Source organism: Rattus rattus, chromosome 1 (genome assembly GCF_011064425.1).
Source record: "Rattus rattus isolate New Zealand chromosome 1, Rrattus_CSIRO_v1, whole genome shotgun sequence".
NCBI lineage: Eukaryota > Metazoa > Chordata > Mammalia > Rodentia > Muridae > Rattus > Rattus rattus.
Genome location: NC_046154.1, coordinates 5,200,580 through 5,217,877, shown reverse-complemented (window position 1 = coordinate 5,217,877; position 17,298 = coordinate 5,200,580). Strand labels below are relative to the sequence as shown.

General features: G+C 48.7%; 1 protein-coding gene across 6 annotated transcripts in view; it reads left to right on the top strand.

The window, feature by feature from the left end:
- The first annotated feature begins 9,924 nt into the window (after nucleotides 1-9,924).
- Gnb1 (G protein subunit beta 1) overlaps nucleotides 9,925-17,298 on the top strand; it is a 66,154-nt gene continuing 58,780 nt past the window's right edge. For all 6 annotated transcript variants that reach the window (XM_032893367.1, XM_032893394.1, XM_032893388.1 and 3 more), the window contains exon 1: nucleotides 9,925-10,032. The gene's annotated coding sequence lies outside the window, so the exon portion shown is untranslated. The remainder of the gene's footprint in view (nucleotides 10,033-17,298) is intronic.

Below are 17,298 nucleotides of genomic sequence, written 5' to 3'. Positions count from 1 at the left end.
CAAAGAACAAGAATAGACATAAGTTCCATCTCAGCCACCTGGAAAACTGACGACAGTCCCGCAGGTGCAGACGCTAACTCGGGGTGGGGATTAGGGGGAGGGGGGAAACAGACGCAGAACTCTAACTCCAATCGGTGCAAGAGCCAAGTTTCCGACTAACAATCCCTGCAAACAGCCTGGGCCTGGTGGCGCCGCGTTCCCACCAGGCGAGCCAACAGGCCTGGACCTAGTACCACGCTGTACTTCCTGCTCTGTCCAGCCCCATCTTGGCTCAGGCTCAGTTGAGCAGCCCAAGGCTCTGGATTCTATGATGGGACAGGGAAGGGCTCGCCCTTGCTCTTTTCTGTCTTAAATGAGCAGCAGAGCCATTTTGTCCAAAGGCTTTGAGAACACAGACTGCTTGTGGCCAGTCACCAGAGTAGAAGTGGCCTTTGCATTTCCCAGGGAGTTCCGTCCTGTCTACATCTCTACAGTATGGAAGGAAAACCGAGACTGGGGAGTAAAATCAGTGCAGGTACATGTATTCTTTCTTTATAGAGCCCTGGCTTGAGTGGCAGCATCCACAAGCTGTGGCAGGCAGGTGAGGCAGCAAGTGAACGTGAACCTCGTTCCAACAGAACCCCAACAACACCAAGTCGGTGCTGAATCAAAGGCATCTACTCTTGTCCTCACTGCAGGACTGGAGTGTTTCTCCGTATAGATAGTCTTTTCTAGAAGTCAAGGAAGGGAAGTAGTGGCATACACCTTTGATCCCAGAATCCTGGAGGCAGAAGCAGATATATCTTTGTGTGTTCGAGTCAGCTTGGTCTACATAGTGAGTTGCAGGGCAGCCAGAACTACAGAGAGAGAGAGAGTACTGAGAGGGGGGGCGGGGAGAAGAAAAAGAGAGGAAAAATAAAGACCCCAAAGTGTAGACTGGGTGTGGTGGCATACATTTTCTTTTTCTTTCTTTTTTTTTTTTCGGAGCTGGGGACCGAACCCAGGGCCTTGTGCTTGCTAGGCAAGCGCTCTACCACTGAGCTAAATCCCCAACCACTGGCATACATTTTCAATCCCAGTACTTCAGAGGCAAAGGCTGACAGATCTTTGTGAGTTCCAAGCCAACTAAGTCTACATGGTGAGGTCCTATCTCAAAAATAAATAAGTATATAAAAAATAAACTTCAAAGAGTGATTGAAGGGCAAAGGAGGCAGAATAGGAGACCATTAGAAGTCTGAGCTAGTCACAGGGCCGACCACAGAGGACTCAGGGCAGGCCTAGGCATGAGCCCCAGAGGTATTGCAGCAGGGCCCAACCCATCTCACAGGGACGTCACAGAGAGAAGCTCCAGGGCCCTGGCTCCCTTCATGGCCTCCTCTGCTGTTTTTCAAAACACCTAGCTCCTTTGGCCCAGCCTCCCCAGCCTACCTGAAGGCTATAGATGATGATGGCTCCAGCTTGCATTGTGGCTTACCTGGCAGTAGCTGGAGGCCAAACACCAATTCCCACACTATCCCTCCTACCAACACACACAGCACTGTGTAACTGCCTGGGGCCATGGCTCACTCCGCCCCCCCCCACCCCCCCATGCCTGCCTCTCCTCATTGCCTCTTTCCGGCAAACCTTGCATCATCTCCCAGGTGACAGGTGACTGAACCACAGGGACAAGATTCTAGACAAACAGTTCTTGGACCCCAGAGGCCACTCAGGAGGAAGCTGCCCCTGCAGAATCCAGGTCCTGCCAAGTATGTGTGGGCTGAGCTCCTGGGGTGCTGCCCTGGGGCTTGGGGCTTAGCATCAAGGATGGCTCTACAGAAGGCTAAACTGCTAACTGCTTCTTGCCTTGGGGCCTGCACAATAGGGTCCAGGGACCAGCCTTAGTGTCAAGCATGGCTGAACATGGCTTAGATCACAGTTGAGTGGCTCTGGGTAAGGAAGTGGGGCGAGAGGGCTATTCAGTGACTCCATTACAAGTCCTGTTGCGCTCAGGATGGCTACCACTACTTCAGAAGGTGCTGGTGCACTACATATGGGTTCTTGCTCTGGTCACTGGCTCAGGATGAGGCAGAAGGTCAGCTGGCCTGAGGAAGAAGCAGAAGGGCCTAGAGCAGCTATCACGGTTGGTCACTCTCAGGAGGAAGGTGACAAACTCCAGAAGACTGACTTCACACCTAGCATGGGGCCTGGGGCTGCTGGGTGGGAATCAAGAGACAGCGAAGACTAGCAGGACAGAAAGAATAGTGACGTGGATGCAGCGGAGAGGCCTCATGAGCTCAAAGCTAAGCTGTCTCAAAGCTATTGGTGGTGTGACACACCTTGAGTTCCAGCACTTGGGAGGCAAAACTTCAAACCAAGCCAAACCAAAACAAAAATCCTGTCTCAATTTTTTTTAATTAAAAAAAAATGGATGTGGTGATATATCCTTTAATCCCAGCTTTGGAGGGCAGAGGCAGGAGGATTGGGAGCTCAAGGTCATCACTGACCTCATACTGACAGGCCAGCCTTGGATACACGAGGCACGCTTTCTTAAATAAATATATAAATAAATAAAACACAGCACATTTTGCTAGGCAGCAGTGGCATGAGCCTTTAATCCCAGCGCTCAGGAGGCAGAGGCAGGTGGATCTCTGAGTTCCAAGACAGTCAGGACTACACAAAGGAATCTCTCAAAAAACAAAAATAAAACAAAAATATGTGTGTACACCATGGGTATGTCTGGCGCCCATAGAGGCCAGAAGAAGGTGATGGATTCCCTGGATTTGGAGTTACAGAAGGTTATGAACCACCATGTGAGTGCTGAAAACCAAACCCAGGTCCTCAGGATGAATAATAGCCAGTGCTTATAACTGCCAAGCCATTTCCCCAGCCCTTTCCACAAAAAAAAAAAAAAAAAAAAAAAAGGTAAAGTTGGGAAATTGAGTCAATAGAAATATTTGAGGCCTCTCTCTCCCTTCTGGTTAAGTCCAGGAGTCCATGTGAGACCTGTGGAGGTTCTTTGTGGGAACCTCCATGCCTGGAGCTGAGACAGGGGAGGGGGAGGGAAGGAAGGGCATGGGCGTGGTGGGGAGAGCAGGATATCAAGCCTGGGTTCACTGAGGCTAGAAGGCTGCAACCCAGAATCTACCTCGGGGAGGGTCAATCTGGTAAACTGGGGTGACTTTCTGTTAGAAAGAATGTGGTGTGCAGATGTTCAGCCTAAGGGGAATTCAGGACTCTATGAACGGGAAACACTGTGGCCAGAACCATACCTGCTATGGGTCCTGGGCCCATTGTACCTCATACATCACTGCGCGCGCACACGCACACACACACACACACACACACACACACCCCGCCCCGCCAATGGACATGGCTCTGATAGCACTGTGCATTGTCTTGTCCAGTGACCTCAGCTAGTTTCCTGCTGTAGAAGGGCATGTCCAGGTACACAGTCCATACATACCCGGTGGGCCTAGCAGGGCTGTGAACAGGAGTCTGGGAAAACCTCAGTGCCAGCAACAATCCTGTGGCCCCTTAGCCAGAACCCTAAGGAGCCTGACTCCATGGAAACATTGATAGTTAGGTGGTTTGCCCGCACTGCCACAGCCACAGGTGTGAGATGTTTACCTAGCAGGCCTTGGAAGAGCCTAGTCTCAAGATAGTGTGTCCCAGGGTGTCATCTGCTGGGAAAAGAGTCCCCAGGATGTCAGGAACTCCCTTCCCCCAGGCAAGGCTCTAGGCAGAGAAAATAGCTGGAGGCAGGGGCCTGCACCTAGCAACTCAGAACCTACGAAGCTCCTTTGCTCTAGACAAGCTATCATGACCTCAGGGTCCATATTAGGCTCCTTGGTTCAGCATAGCCAACACTATGTCTGTTTCTTCATTCTGTGCATGCCTAGGACTGTAAGTAACACTTTGTGGGGGGAGGAAACGTTTTGTCAGGGAGCCACAAATTGTCTCAGGGCTAAGAACTGCCCCTGGACCAGTCTGCTTCACCACCCATCAGGCCTCATCTCTGGACACTGAGGCCTGCACCCTACATCCATCCTGTTCTCTCAAGTCCCCTCATCTGTGTGTATGTCAGAGTCTGGGTATAGTCTGACCTCTGACCTCTGTCACATCTCCACCCATTCTTTCTCACAGAGTATGTACCCAGGGTATGGTCGCCAACTGTCCCATCAGGCCAGAACCCGTGGCCTGCAGGAAACAGAGGAAGTCCAAGAAAACAACTGTGGCCTTTGTTTAAATTGCTTTTCCAGGCTGGGCAAGAAATAGGACTGGGGACCGACCATTGGGAAGGAGGGAGCCATGGTGGCCCCAGAATTCCCAGAGATGCCTTAAAGGATGTCTAGATGTTGAGCTGGGGCCCAAAGCTGGGGAAAGGGAGCCCTAGCTTGCTCAAGTTATTAGGCAGAACTGAACAGTACAGGGATCTTGAAATTATGTTTATATCAATTGTCCCTCCCAGAACTAACTGGACGTTCTGACAAGCCAGTGTCCAGAGCTGCCCTAATAATTCCTGCATTGGGCAGCAACTAAAGCAGGAAACTCCAGGCAAATTGACCTTCACCCATGAGTCCCAAAAACCAAAAACACTCCTAGACGTGCGTAGTTTAACAGCTCTCCAAATTCTGATGTACTATGTTTTCTTTTGGTTTTGAATTTCAATGTGCATTGGTGTTTGGCCTAAAAGTATGTCTGTGTATCGATGTCAGATTCACTGGAATTTGAGTTACAGACAGTTGTGAGCTGCCATGTGGATGCTGGGAATTGAACCTGGGTTCTCTGGAAGAACAGCTAATAGGTTCTTAACAGCTGAGCCATCTCTCTAGACCCTTGGTTTTGATTTTTTTTTTTTAAAGACAAGGTCTCATTTGGACGTTTATGAAGGCCTGGAATTGGCTATGTAGACCAGGCTGGATTCGAATTCATAGCCACTCCCCTGCCTGGCCTTTTGAGTCCTGGGATTATAGGCATATACCACCATGCATAATTCCAAATTCTAGTTTCAGGAAGATTGGTTGTGGGTTTTTGGTTTGTTTTTTTTTTTTTCCTCTTTTGAGCAGCGTTTTCCTCCTGCCTGGTGACAGGAAACAGTTCCATCCTTTGGGCTGGAAACTTTGTGTTATCTAAACAGAGCTGACGGTAGCCTCCAGCTTTCTGCCAAGAGGGTCCCTTGAAATCTGAAGGAAGCCTGAAGTGTCTTGCTTTCACAGACATCTCAGATGCCTCTGAATACTGCAGTGCCAAGCTGGGGTGACCAGAAGGCAGAGTTCACAGTAGTGAGTGATTTCCTTATCTGGCAGAGGGAGATATCACACAGAGGAACATGGGTAGGCAGAGTGGAATCCCAACAGCCTCATGGAACACCTGGACCCAGCTTACCCGCATCGTCCAGATGTCTGTTAATGAACTATTTTCCAAGTCAATTGCTTTGTATACGAGATGGTTCAAGATTGTGTTCTTGTTGGCTTGATTATCACTGTTTCAACATAGATGTTTGGGCCCCTGCTCTTTCTGCTCATAGCTGCCTCCTTCATTAGAGAGTTTAAAGGAAGATGGTATCGGGGAATCCCTTGTAGAGGTTTCCCTAAGGGCAACCAGGATACTGCATAGGCCAAGAGGTTCATACACACAACATAACTCAGGGTGATGCACCCTCCCACAAATCCCAGAAAAAAAAAATACTTGTTGCTTCTTCCAGGAAGTAATCTGGCTTCTTCCCAGGTTTCTGACTTAAGTGGAGGCAACACTATGCCCATACTCATTGATAAGGGACTTCAGCCTTCACCCCAGACCTGCCTAAGCACATGTGGAAGTCAGAGGACATCTTTATAGTTTTCTCCTCCCATTTGTATGTGTCCGGCTTGTGTGGCAAGCACTTTTAGCCACTGAACTGTTGGCCAGCACCTGTTTTATTTTTGGGACAGTGGCTTTCCGTGAAGGCCAAGCTGGCTTCATCTAGACCTAGCCTTCCCAGTGAGAGCGGTGGTTTTCCCATCGTGACTGGTTCACCAGGCACTGCTAGATAACCTTTCCACGTCCATCTCATTTTGGTACTTGGATAATGGAGACTGGACAGTGATCAGAAGGACTAGAGTTTGCAGCCTGGTAAGATGACATAGGCAGGGATCCAATCCAATCCGGTGAGACTGGGAAGGGACTGAGGGTTCTTTAAGGATCCTGGCCGGTCTACAAAGACCACCTCCCTGCTCCCGCCATCTCCCTTCCTTGGGGATAAATGTGCCACAGGATGTTAGGACTGTGGGTTGCATGGGTCTGCCCAGGTTACCTTAGCCGAGATGGTGAGGATAAGTGTGCTAAGGGGGTGAAGGAAGGATGAGGGTCTCCTCAAGAGCCATGGCCCCGTTCTTACACCAAGCCACGCCTTTGGAAGCCCACAGGAACTAATTAGCACTTTCATCCCTGTCACCTACATTCTGAGTCCCTGGACACCGTCACATGTCCCTCCTCTCTTTCCTTCCTCTTCTTGGGGTTCTGGGCTGTGGAGGCTGGGGCAGGCTGCAGTCTCACTTACTGGAAGTGATGATGGGGTAGCTGTGTGGTGGAGAAACTAGGCAGTGCTCAGCAGGACAGGAATGGATGCCTACAGGGCCTGAATCCAGGCCAGGACAAAGGGACTTTACTGGTCACTATCCTGCCCTTTTTTTTTTTTTTAACCAGATCTGGAAATCTAGAAATGTTCCTTGGTGTTTCAAACCTCTTCAAAGCCTGGCTGGACCCACTGCCTTGCTCTGGGTCCCCGTCACATGCCTAGATTGTTTGAATAATTCAGATTTAAGAAGACCTACTTTCCTGTTAGGCCATTTCCTGCTAAAGAGCAGATGGGGGAGGGGCACTTGAATTATACATCCATGCTCCCTGGGTTTTTAGAGAAGGCTGGGCACCGAGCCAGCCCCTGGGCAGTGCCTCCACCCTGGAGCCCTGCTCAGCCCTGCAGCCACGGCTGATGGGCCCCAGGGCTGGTTGCATCTGACTGGGTGTGGCTTTGGACTTGCCAGCTGATTTCTGAGATATTTCCTGAGAAGGGAGTGTGCCTGAAAAATCAGGAGAGGCCTGAGCCCTGGTCTAGAGGCAGGGATCCCTGAAGAAGTTTGTGTCCAACTGTGGAGGGGGCTGGGAGGCAGCACAGGAGCCAAAAATCACAAGAGGCCTAAGCTGAGTGGGGGTGGATGAGGGAGCTTCAGAGACTTTGGGATACAATTGGAAAAGCTATCTTCTTATCATCTTCTGAGCAGGCTTCTAGTTGGAGCAGGAGACTGACCAAGGTCCAGGGCCAGAGGTCTCTCTCTGCTGCCTGGGGTGTGCACATATCAGATTGGGGTGAGGCCATGTGGCAACCTGAAACTTTAGCTAGGGATCTGAGAATCAGGGGTCAGCCCCTCCTCTTCTTCCTTCCTTCCCCTCAACTTTGCCCCTGACACCCTGTCCATAAACACAAAAAATGATTACCTCAGCAAGCACCATGGGGTACGTTCCAGGGAAGGCTCTGCCCCACCCTGAAAGGTCACAGATCACAGTTATATGGAGGTACAGAGGCTAAATCTCAAAGTCTGAGGAGGCTGAAGCAGGAGGATCCCAAACTCTAGGTTAGCCTGGGCTGCATAACAAGACCCTGTCTCTAAACCAACAGTCCAACCATATCAGCCATGTTAGGCTCAATGTCCTCATAAGGAACCTTGCTCATGGGCTGGCCATAACTGGGAGCAGGGAGGCAGCTTATGGAACAGGGGAGCTCCAGAGCCTAACCTCTAAGGGGCCCAGTCTGCACCCTCCCTGCCTTCATCTTCACTTATGAGACCTAAGAGTGTCTGAGGGCTCTAGAGAGATAACTTGTCTTGTATACTTCGGGCTAACTGCCTCTGTCTGTTTCCTATTTGTACTACCTCTTCCTCACTCTCATTTCTACTTTAGTCCTTCACCAGGGAGGTTCTGAAGGGTGGGCATCAAGCCTGTTGGAGTTTGAACCTTAAAACCTGAGATCACCTGACAATACTCAGAAGTCCTGACCCTCTAAATTTCAAAAGGTACTGGTGTGTACTCCGTGCCCCAACCCTTCTTTGTGGGGCCCAGATGTCTCCTGGTTACCCAGCTGTTCACATTCCTCTAGCTCCACCTTCTTTTGAACCAGCAGGGACTGGCAGACATCTTATCCCTCCCACTCTTCTCCCAGGCTTTGCTCTGGTTGCTGGGTCTTGGCCCTCTCACTTGGAACTCAGAACACCACTTAGATATCTTTTTCTCAGACCATAAACATTCTCTGGTATCCTCTGGGGTAAGGTATATATGGTGGGTGAGGAAGTCACAGTGAAGTAGGAAATGAGCAGGGCAAGGCCACTGGGAATAGGCTACCCTTGAGGATTGAAGGGACATTCTCTTGGGACTGGGCCACCAAAGGCCTGGGAACATCTGTGCAGAAGTGACAGCATCAAAGGTCTGGCCTTCACAAGGTTATGGAATAGACCCTTCTGGGAAGTTGGAGTCACAGGGACAGTGGAGAGGATGGTGGGAAGGGAAGGACCCTGGACTTTTATGAGAGAGTGGGATGATGGAACTGTCAAGGGCTACAGGTAAAAGAGAGTCACAAATGACAGAGAGTCAAGTCTTGAACAGATGGAGTTTAGAACCTAGAGTCCCAGGGGTCAGAGGCCCTAGGATGGGATGATAGCAATGGTGGTTATAATATTTGAGATAACTGGAAACAGGTTTCTTACTCTCAAAGCAGGTCACTCAACATGCAAGGAAGAGAATATGAACGAACCCTGCAGAATTTTGGAGAGAGGATACAATAAGTGTGCTCAAGAAAAAGATACAAATGTCCATATGACTGTTTGTGTGTTCATATACATTATATGTTTTCCCTCAGGCTGTATGCTCAGTAATGATACTTTAGTAGCAATGAATACCCAACAGCTGGATCCTCATGTCTACTGCCCACTAGCAGAAGCTAGGACTCTTGAAATAAGGCATCAGATCAGGGCTGGCAAAGGGACAGCATATGAGGCAACTGTCAAGCCTGAAAAATGACAGGGACATTTTTATGGACTGGCAGGAAGCGTCCAAGGCAGGGAGGGGAAAGTGTACAGACCACCCAAAGGCTGCTTCAAGGAAGAACCGGCTTCGAGGAAAGGCTGCAAGGTGCACAGAAGCTAACAAGAATGGAAGGTATTGAGTGTGAAAGGAAAGCCTCCTCAGTAGCAAGCATGGAGAGGTGCCAGCTCCCAGAAGCCAACGTGGTGACTAGGCCCCCCAAAGAGTTGTGGCTCTTGCTTAAGAGAGACTAGTGCAGGCCAAGAGGAAACAAGAGCGGTACTAAGCTGGTTTTGGAAAGGGCAGAATGGGAGTGAAAAAGTCAGTGTGGCAGGAGTCCTATTAGTCGAAGGTGGGTGGACAGATAGGCAAGACGGACCAGACCGAATCGCATGTCTTAAAAGACTCTAGTGGTTAATCTTGACGACCTTCCTGTCCCACCTGGCTATTCCTGTCCCCCTTCCCCAGCCGTCCAGGCCGGGCTAGGCCGCTCACGCACGCTTTTCGGCTCTCCCCGGCTGGACACTCAGGCAGGACACACCGTCCTCTGGTTTGGGGCACATGGCACAGGAGCCGACTCCAGCAGGCCAGAGTCAGAGGCCACCGAGGCCGATAGGCTGGCAGCGCCCCTGGAAGACCCTTGCCAGGTGTTTGTGGGGTGGGGTGGGGTGGGGAAAATCACGGCTCCTTTAAGGCGCTCGCGCACGCGCAGAGGGAAGGAGAGGCGGGGCGGAAAGAGCGGCACGCGCACGCCGCCCGTGCGCGGTGACGCGACGTGGGGTTTCCCGAGGCTGCGGACAGGGGCCGCCGCGCCCATCCTGATGGCTGGAGGCGTCTGAGGGGCGGACGGCGACGGCGACGGCGGCGGCGGCGGCGGCGGTGGCGGGCGCGGGCGGCGAGGGCAGCGGGGCTGGGACTGGAACAGCCGCCGCGCGGACCCGACCAGCCTCGCCGGCTCCTGCCCGCAGGCCGCGAGCGCGACGACCAGGCGGCGGCGTGGGCGCCAGACCAGGCGAGGTCGAGGTGAGCGCGGCTGGGGTCCGTGAGCGGCGCCTGCCTGGGGCCGGGCCCGGCCCTGCGGTTCTTCTTCCCGCCCAGGGGTCATCGGCCGCCGGCTTCATCCTGCTCTTCAGGGTGGGGCGGGCGATCCCCGGGTGTGCTGGGTGGGCGGCGGAGCTGGGGTCCCGGGGTGAGGGGTGGGGTGGAGCCGCCTAGGCCGGGGTGCGGGCTCGGGCGCGGGCCGGGGTCGGGGTCTTAGCCTCAAGGCCGCATCCGGGGTGCGGGACATCAGCCGGATCGGAGATGCGGCAACCCGGGTGGAGGTCCTGGGTTCAAAGCCGGATCTAGGATTCCGGGCTGGGGTTCTGGGTTCAAAGCTGGATTCCGGATGCGGGACCTGGCCCGTGCATGGTCTTGGGTTCAAAGCCCAGTGTCGGGAATCGGTTCCCAGACCCATGATTCTTAAGGATCGAGGCTGTTGCGGGTGGTCTAGGCCCTGATGCCGGGCCCAGGAGGTGGTCCTGAGTTTCAGGAAGGAAACGGGATGCAGGGCTGGGGCCCGGGTCGTATGTTCGAGCCTGAATGGGTTGCCAAGGCGGGGATGCTCGGCGCGCCGCAGGCACTTCTCGCGGCCCGGTCCCCGCGGGAACAAAAGCCCAGCTCTGCCCTCCGGACCGCGCCTTCCTGCGGGGCGTGGGACCCGGCTGGGCGCGCGGGGAGCGGACACGGGGCGGGTCTCTCGGATTCGGCCATCACCCCTGCCGGGTGCGGGCCTACCGCTACTGAGCTTCCCAGCTCCCCTGGCTGCGGGTGTTACTGGCCTCAAGCGCCCGCAAATGAATGGGCGCCGCGTCCGGCCGCCGCGACAAGATGGCGATGCCCGCCTTTGTCAGCCAGGACCGCGCCGTCCGCGCCGGGGCTGAAAACAAAGGCCGGCTCTGGCGGCCGGTGTAGAGGAAAACGGGCCGGGCTCCTGGGTTCTCTTGATGCCACCGTGCAGGGAGGGGACGTCCTGCCCAGAGCACTCAGAGGGTGGCCTAGCCTTTGCGTGTCTCCACTGCCTCGGGTTCCCCTGGGGAACTGCAGCTTAGCTTTTGACCTTTTGATACATTTGAACTGAACATTTTTTTCCAGGTTTTTTTAAACCACAGGGTTAGCATCCCTATATATGTGCTCAGCTCGTCTTTAAAGAGGTTATGCCAGAATTTTTGAGAGGAGAATTAGTGGGACTTCATTTTAATTAATTGTTTAGTGCAATGCTATTTTGCCTGAATGTCTGTCTGTGTGTGTATATGAAGGTGTCAGATTCCCTGGAACTGGAGTTAAGAGCCATTAGCTGACGTGTGGGTGCTGGGAACTGAACCTCGGGCCCTTTGGAAGATCAGCCAAACCCCTGAACCATCTCTCAAGCCCCGAATTAGTAGAATTTATAACTAAGTATATTAAAGACACTTGTTCGTGAATATTGAAATTTCAGGTAATTTGTAGTGTTGGTTTAGTAGTAGTAGTACTTTGTATTGTTATGTTTCGATCTGATAGCAATCAAGCCTTTTTGTGTATAGCCTGTGAGATTTACTGTTAACTAAGAAAATACGTAGTCAGTCCATCATGATGAGCAAATGGCAGTGTTAATGCTGTGAAAAGTTCCATTTCACTGTGGAGACTAAATGTGGTCTTCAGAGAAGGCATTAATCAGTTTTGAATAGTTTGTTTTGTTTTTACATGTGAAGCTATAGTGGTGGTGGGAGAAACAGCCTTTATTTAAAGATGAGGCTTTTAGTTTTCATATTAAGATGTCTTCTGGATTCTTCTCGAAGGTATTTCATATTGCAAAAAGAAAATGTCTTACACTGGGTGTTTGGCCAGGGATGGAAATGTGAAGATGGGCTTTGAGCCCCTAGACAGCAGAACTAGGTTCTGGCTTCTTGATATGATTTAGGGAGATTGATCATGTTCACAGACCTGTGCAGGAATGCTGTGCAACTGGGAAGGCACTGATCTCCGTGGAGAGAGGCTAGACGTAGGTGTAGGGTTCTGCCTGCACTTATTTCACTGCTACAGTGTGCTATCTTTCTTAGAAGGTGAGAGTCTGGAAAGTCAAAAGTAGGTTTTCTGGGACTGTGTGCTCATACCTGCTGCCTGGCTCCTGGGTTTAATGTCATAGTCCCAGTGTTAGGATTGTATTTGATCTGCTGGTTCTTTGCAAGGATCATTTTTACGCAGGAGATTTAACTTGCAACTTTGACAGTGTCTTCCATGAATGAGCTCATCCACTGGATACAAACAGTTCTTATATAGCATCTGAGCTGACATCAAAGCTTTGTTTGTTTAATTGGAGTAGTGCAGAGTACCCCTTAAGCACGCTTTGTAAAAAGGCTTTTCTTTGTTTGATAGCCTTAGTTATATCTGATTTGGGAGAAAGGGAGATCAGGTAAATTGCCTTAGATTTATAAGGTTGCAGAATAAACCAGATGTGGTAGGATGTTCTCTAATCCCAGCACTCTGGACAGCCTGGTCTACCTGTAGATGACGCTTTGTTCAAACCCTCCCTTTCCCCAAAGGCTCTTTTTTAAGAGTCAAAACTTCACATCTATTAGTGAGGATGATTTCTGGGATTATTCAGGTGCATTTATATTGATCACTGGAGAAACAGGCTTACTTAGAGAATTTACTCTTTCAAAAGAAGTGGTGCACGGAGGTACCGAAGGTTTATTAATTTCACTTAGTTAAAGATGTTGGGCTGGATGTTCAGGTACTCGATGCCAACCAAGCCTGTTAGATCCCTGGAGCCCCTCTGGGAAAAGGGAAAACGCACTTCTTCAAGGCCTCTGCCACCCATGCACAGACTTGCACTATGCAAGTATAATTTAAGAAAATCTATTATCCATCGGTATTACTGGAAAGTTAACAGCTCGGCTCTAAATGTGGCTTTGAGAAAGGCATGAGCAGTCTGCAATCACCTACTGTCATCTGGCTGTGTGGCCAGGGCTTACCGTGTGAGCCGCAACAGTTTTGTTTTAGAAGTGTAGTATCTGCAGTTATTAGTTTGTTCATTGGATTGTTTTTCTCTGCCCAACAGATTTGGCTCATGTCAGTCACCAAATTGGATTAAATTCTTTATGTGGGCTTTGGTTTTAGCATTAGTGGATTGGTAATAGATATTCTCGGTTTTATTATCTGCACTTGACCATATGGTGTGCCGTCCCCTTTAGTTTTTAAAAGGCCATCATACCCAGGCTGTCCTGGTATTCACCATGCAGAACAGGCTGGCCTCTAACCTCTGGTGATCCTCCTTCCTCAGCTTCCAAAGTGCTAGGGTTCAGGCCTGAGACATCATGCCCAGTTTTATGCCATATTATTTAAAAACTTTTAGCATAAGGCTCATAAGACATGGAACAAAACTTTTTAAGATTTTTGGTTTTTGTTTTTTTTTTTTTAATTAAAAATTTTTTTCAGTATTTTATGGGTATGAGTATTTTGCTTGAATGTATACGTGTACCTATGTGTGCTTGGTTCCTGTAGACGCCAGATGGCTGAGAACTGAGAATAAAACCCAAGTCCTCTGCAAGAGGAGCAAGTACTCTGACAGCTGAGATGGCATTCCAGCTCATTTTCTTAATTTTTAATTTTTATTTTATTTATTTATTTATTTACTTATTTTCTTTTTCTTTTTTCTTTTTTTCAGAGCTGGGGACCGAACCCAGGGCCTTGCGCTTGCTAGGCGAGCGCTCTACCACTGAGCTAAATCCCCAACCCCAATTTTTAATTTTTTTTTCTTTTTTCTTTTTTTCAGAGCTGGGGACCGAACCCAGGGCCTTGCGCTTGCTAGACAAGCGCTCTACTGCTGAGCTAAATCCCCAACCCCCAATTTTTAACTTTTAAATCTTTAATTTTTCCTAATTTTTTCTGGAGGGGTCCTGAGTGCTGGGACCATAGCTGGCATCTTCTTTTTTTTTTTTTTTTTTTTTTGGTTTTTTTTTTTGGAGCTGGGGTCCTGGGCCTTGCTCCTAGGGACCATGAGCTAAATCCCCAAACCCCAGCTGGCATCTTCTTAATTCTTAACCTTCTTTTAAGTCTGATTTTAGGAGCTGGTGGTGTGTACTTGTGATCTCAGCACTTGGGAAGTGGGGGCAGGATTAGGTGTTGTTCAAGGTCATTAGCTACATAGTCACTGAGGCCAGACTGAGCTACATGAGATCCTATTTGAGTAATTCCAGGTTTGCATTCCGGTGTTTGCTTTGTTTAAGAGACAGAGCTCACTATGTTGCTTAGGCTACTCTTGAAATACTCGAGGCTCTCATCCCTCAGTTTTCCCATTATATTCTTCCCAGAGCTGTTTGTTATTAAGAATATTTGTAGAAGTTATGAAGTAGGAGAAAACATTTAAATTAAAGCGTTCACAAAACATATGCTAAGTAGTGATGGGAAAATGGTCCTATGATATTGTATGGATGTATATGTGATGAAAGGATGTATCATGTTAACTGTTCTGAAATAGGAATGGGGACCACGCTTTTTTTTTTTTCTTTTTTTCTTTCAGATCTGGGGACCGAACCCAGGGCCTTGTGCTTGCTAGGCAAGCAAAGCGCTCTACCACTGAGCTAAATCCCCAACCCCCAGGGACCACGCTTTTTTTAAAGTTTGAATCTTGTTGCATAACTCATTTAAGAAATGCAGACTTCTTAGACATTGGAGTTGGTCACTGGGTAAGAGGACTGCTGACTGCTCTTTTACCTCCTTGTACAGTACTGGCTTTAGGGAGCCATGTTGATCCCCTGATGCTGCTTTTGGCTTCCATGACAGAAACCCTTTTTCTTTTATAGAATACAGTTGCCTTTCTACCTCCCACAGGGTTTCTCTGTGTATCCCTGGCAGTCCTGGAACTCTCTGTAGATGGGTGAAACTGGCCTCAAACTTAGAGGTCCCTCTGCCTCTGCCTTCCAAGTGTTGGGTTTAAGGACATGTACCACCACTGTACCCCCTTCCCCTCCATTTACCTTTTCTTTGTCTTTGGGGTGGTTCTTTTTTTTTTTTTTTTTTTTTTTCGGAGCTGGGGACCGAACCCAGGGCCTTCCCTAGGTACTCACTGAGCTAAATCCCCAGCCCCCTGGGGTGGTTCTTTTAAGACAGGGTTTGTCTGTGTAGCCCTGGCTGTCTTGGGACTTGTAGACCAGACTGGCCTTGAACTCAAGATGTTTAATTATGTTGCTTGTTGTTTTTTTTTTTTTTTTAATTTATTTATTTATTTATTTATTTATTTAATATAATTACACCGTAACTGTCTTCAGACACTCCAGAAGAGGACATCAGATCTCTTTACAGATGGTTGTGAGCCACCATATGGTTGCTGGGATTTGAATTCAAGACCTCTGGAAAAGCAGTCAGTGCTCTTAACCACTGAGCCATCTCTCCAGCCCATGTTGCTATTTTTTGATTTTGTTTTTTGTTTTTTGAGACAGGCTTTCTTTGTGTAGCCTTGGCTGTCCTGGAATTAGCTCTGTAGATCAGGCTGACTTCGAACCCAAACATCCACTTGCCTCTGCCTCCCAAGTGCTAGTAAAGACATGTGTTACATCCATGCCTTCAGTGATTTGTCTTATTAAATCAGAATTTTGAGAGAGCATTTGTAAAATCTCTCCAATCTAAAAGACTAAGATAGGGGCTGGAGAGATGGCTCAGTGGTTAAGAGCACTGCCTGTTCTTCTAGAGGTTATGAGTTCAATTCCCAGCAACATGGTGGCTCACAACCATCCTTAATGGGATCTGATGCCCTCTTCTGGTGTGTCTGAAAAGAGATAGTGTACTCACATAAAATAAACCTTTAAAAAAAAAGAGGCTAAGACCACATTAAAAAATGGTTGTAAGAATTATTTAGTTGAATCCATTCTGCTGTTGATAAAAAGGTTATGATAAGATGAAAATCAGTAGTCCCAAATTTTATAATGTATTTTATCAAGAGGAGAGAGATTATATATTAATTAGTTTGTGAGACTGTTAGGTTGAGAACAGTAAGGATGGGTGAAACATGCTTATTAATTTGTAGTTGTGTGATTGTCTTGTAACTCAACAACCGTATGGTGATCATAAAATATACTCAGTACAGGGTATAAATGCTTGTCTGTTTGTCTGTTAGTTTATATTCCCTTTCCTTTATATTAAATATTTTAGGGGTTGGGGATTTGGCTCAGTGGTAGAGCGCTTACCTAGGAAGCTCAAGGTCCTGGGTTCGGTCCCCAGCCCCGGAAAAAAAAAGAAAAAAAAAATATTTTAAGTACTTACCTAGCATCTTTTTTGGGGGTCCAGAGGTTAAAGTTGTGGGAGCCTGACCAGCAGGACTAGTGGAAGTCAGTAGTTCTCGGGGATACCTAGCCAATTCTAGAGCTCAGTAAAGTCTCTGAAATAAATTTGAAGTCTGGGACAGGAGAGGAGATGGGGTGTTTCTCATACAACAAACAGCAACCGGACTCTGTTATCCCCCTTGTCTTCAGCACCAGAGCTGTGTCTGGCACATAATAAACACTCAATAGTTATTATCTGAGGCCAGAAATTTCCCTTGGGAGAAATAGATACAGAAAGATTAGAGCCTTGAAAAAAAATTGTGAACTTTCATCTAGAGAGCTCTAACAGGCTTTTGAAGTCTGAATAGATGGACTAGATGGGGACCATGCTGAAGCCTGGAGCATTCTCACATCAGGGAGGGGTTTCAGCTGGTGATGAAGAACGAGTCCTGGGTTGCATGGGGTGGGGCACTAAATTTAGGTTCTTTCCTGGGTGCTTGTTGGGGCAGATTATGATTTTGACTTGTGCATGCTGGGATGGTGGCTACTCCATCTTCATATTGTGCTTCACAGACCTTGAACATTTCCTTGCTGTAAAGTGTTTTGAGTTCATTCTCCCCATTTAGGAGCCTCTCTTTGCAGGGCATTTCTGAATCTCAGGCTTTATATTTATAGTCTGATGTTGAGCTTCTCACCTAAGCTTCAGGTAGACAGGCACTTACTTACCTTTACTGGTACATCACCCTGTATGTAGCTCCTGAAAAGGTATACAACAAATACTTGTTGTATCTGTAGCTTCTGTTGTGTGACTAAAGCTGTAGAAGGGATGGAGGGAGGCCTTTGGGGGTGGTTATTAGCGTTTGATGGTGACTGGAGCCTTGCAATTGTTTACTCAGACCTGTGAAAGTGTAACCTGTATAAACCTCTTAGCAGTTCCTGCGACCCTTTTAAGGGTTCCTTAGGTTAAAACTACTTGTAATCATGAAACACTTTGTTTGACTTACTGCTGTGC